Genomic DNA, 2819 nt, shown 5'->3' with positions numbered 1-2819 from the left:
CTGCTGTGCCTGAGGACAGGGCACAATTTCAGCAGAGTGGTCCAGGGCAGAGCAAGCAGGGTTATTGCTGAAGTGACTTATGCAACCTTGTTCTCACAGCACCTTCTGGGAACCTGCCCAGCAGACCAGTGGTCTGCGCTGATACAACAAAGCAGAGGGCTTGGAAAGCCTTTCTTCTGCTTCATGCTCTCTGGAGGAAGACTGGGCCATGCCGGCTTTCAAAGAGCACGGGGGGGCCAGAACCCGTGTGTGCCGCCTCTCCTTGGCACAGCGCCTTGAAGAAGGAGGCTGGCAGGTTACACTGTCTGGTCACTTGGCTCACTGTCAGTCATCCTCAGCAATAAATTTTTTGTCTCTGTTATTTCAGCTAAACAGGCAAAGTCCACAGGTCATTGCAGTCTGAGAAGCTATGCTTCTGCATTGCCCTCTGCCGCGCCAGCAGTTTCCCGCAGACCCACAGCAGACCCGCAGACCCACAGCATCGCTGCCATCGGGACTGGTGTGCCCAGCCCACACGGCTCCAGCTCCAGCTAAATGTGCTGATGGACAAAGCACATCTTGTGCAAGGGCCAGAGAAGATCAGCACACCCACAAGATGCTGAAAAGCAGTTTCTAGGGTGGGCAGAAAGCCTCAAGAGCACAAGCAGCGCAGTCTGGTAACTGCAGAGTGACAAGAGGCAGGCAGCTCTGCACAAGGGATGCCTGCTGCTGGCCTTGGCCAGGGGTACCTGCATGCTGGGCTGTTGGGCACAGCACCATCCAAAGACTTCTGCTTGTGAAAGGCTTGAGGAAACCCAGGACTACCCTCCATGGAGCCCAGGCCTGGGGATCCTGCTTCCAGCTCTCCTCCCTTCCTGAGCTCCCCAAGCAAGGCAGGGGAGTGTTCCCAGCATGGCAGTCCAGTTGTCCCATGTCAGGGAGGCTGGATTTGCTGGTGAACAGCAGCACCCCAGAGTGCCAGGCAGGGTGGGCACTAGGCAGAGCTGCATGGCCAGGGAGCCCCTGCGCTACAGCCAGCCCCGCACACAAACATGCACAAAACAGCTCTATGAAACACAAGGCAAGATCATGTTTGAGGCTCATTTTCCTTTTCTGAAACTACAAACTTTAGTTTTGTTTGCTTTTCCTTTGCTCCCTGCTTTCCATGCCACACTGCTTGGGCTCCCTCCATCTCTCCAGCCTTTCCTCAGCAATGGCTGGGCTTGGAGACAGCACTGCAAAGAAGCCAGGAAAGATGACAGGAGCCAGGATTTTCGATGCCCACCCATGGCAGCACCGTGACAGAGCTCCACAGTGCTGCAGCCTCAGAGAAATGGACAGCTCTGGGCCTTCTCTATCCCCCAGTCCATGCCAGAAGATGGTTTCCCCCTGCTCTCCCTCCCACAGCTCAGCAGGGCAGCTCCAAAGCCACCACTTCCAAGCAGCAGCTAATGGTGAATGAGAATCTGCTGGATCCTTTCTACCATCCCTTGCCCTCTGGGGTCCTTTCTTTTGCATCTTAAGGTATTAGCATAAGAAATGAATAATTACTTTTGCAGCTCTACAGTAAGGAAGCAAGCCCATCTGCTGCCTCAGGACAGGTCATGCCCTGACAACCATCCGGCTGCTGGATTGCTCCAGACACCCCTTGGGGCTCTGCAAACAGTGCAAGTTCCAGGGCATGAGGAGACAAGTGGTTGCTGAGTAACTACGGAGTGAAGCCACTTTCCACTCCCTGCCCCAGACTGAGTGGGTGGCAGCGTGTTCCTAGTGGCTGAGAAACCCAAGGGAGGGCTGTGCAATGAAGAGGGGTGCTTGCGTGACAGTGAGCTCACACACGACACAAAGGAATGCACCCATGTGCACACGCCTACACACCTCCCTGGGGCTTCCTGCAGCCTCCCCATGAGGCCAGATAGCATGTGCTGATGGAGACCTCCTGAAAGGGTTGTGTCCGTGGAGAGGATGTTCGTGGGGCCCTTGAAGGCTTCGCCCGAGACATCTGGCCACACTGCTCCAGCAGCTGTGCCTGACACCCAAGGACCTGCTGGACCTCCTTCTCTCCTGTCCACAGCTACTAAACCAGCAGACATGAAAGTCTCCCTTCAAGCCCAAAGCAGGTGAACTCAAGTCACCCAGTGCGCACAGGACACCTAGCAAACATACTGAAACCACTAGATCTGTCCAAACCTGACCTGGTGCCAGCCCTGTCCCTCGCCAGGCTGAGCACAACAATCCTGCACACCTCTCGGGGAGGGGGAGCTGAGCAGACACATGCAGCTGCAGCCCCTCAGGAAAAGTCTCCTCAAAGCTGCGCCCACCCAGAGCATTTCCACCCTGGCCATTGTTTTGGGAATGGCTGGAAAATGTCAGCAGGGCGCTGGGTGCGGGTGGGGGGTCAGGAAAAAGGAAAAACAGATGATTAGATTTTTTTAAAAATCAGCCAATAAATTATAATAACTTTTCCATTGACCTTTTGTCAGGTCACATTATCGGACTGGTGAATGTGGTTCATGAAGATAGTATTATTCTCAGATTTCAAACTGTGCAGAAAGTGCATCCCAAGCAGTATGCCAAAATGGAAACATGGGCTCCACCAGAAGGGTGTGCTGCTCATTGCCCTCCTGAGAAAGGCCACATCCAGCTCCTGCAAATACTACGTATGTTGTTATAAAGGTCTGGATCCTATGGAGGCGGGGGGTTCCATAAGGTCTGGCTTTGTCAGTGGTGCTGTTTACTGCTGTCTTCTTGATATTGTGGTGGCACTGGAGGTGCCTGCGGAGGGACCAGCTTGCAGCAGTCAGTTGGGATCTCCTTCCTGCCTGTGGCTGGCCAGCAAG

Source organism: Buceros rhinoceros, unplaced genomic scaffold (assembly GCF_000710305.1).
Source record: "Buceros rhinoceros silvestris isolate BGI_N320 unplaced genomic scaffold, ASM71030v1 scaffold15196, whole genome shotgun sequence".
Classification (NCBI taxonomy): domain Eukaryota; kingdom Metazoa; phylum Chordata; class Aves; order Bucerotiformes; family Bucerotidae; genus Buceros; species Buceros rhinoceros.
This window is presented reverse-complemented; position numbering follows the sequence as displayed.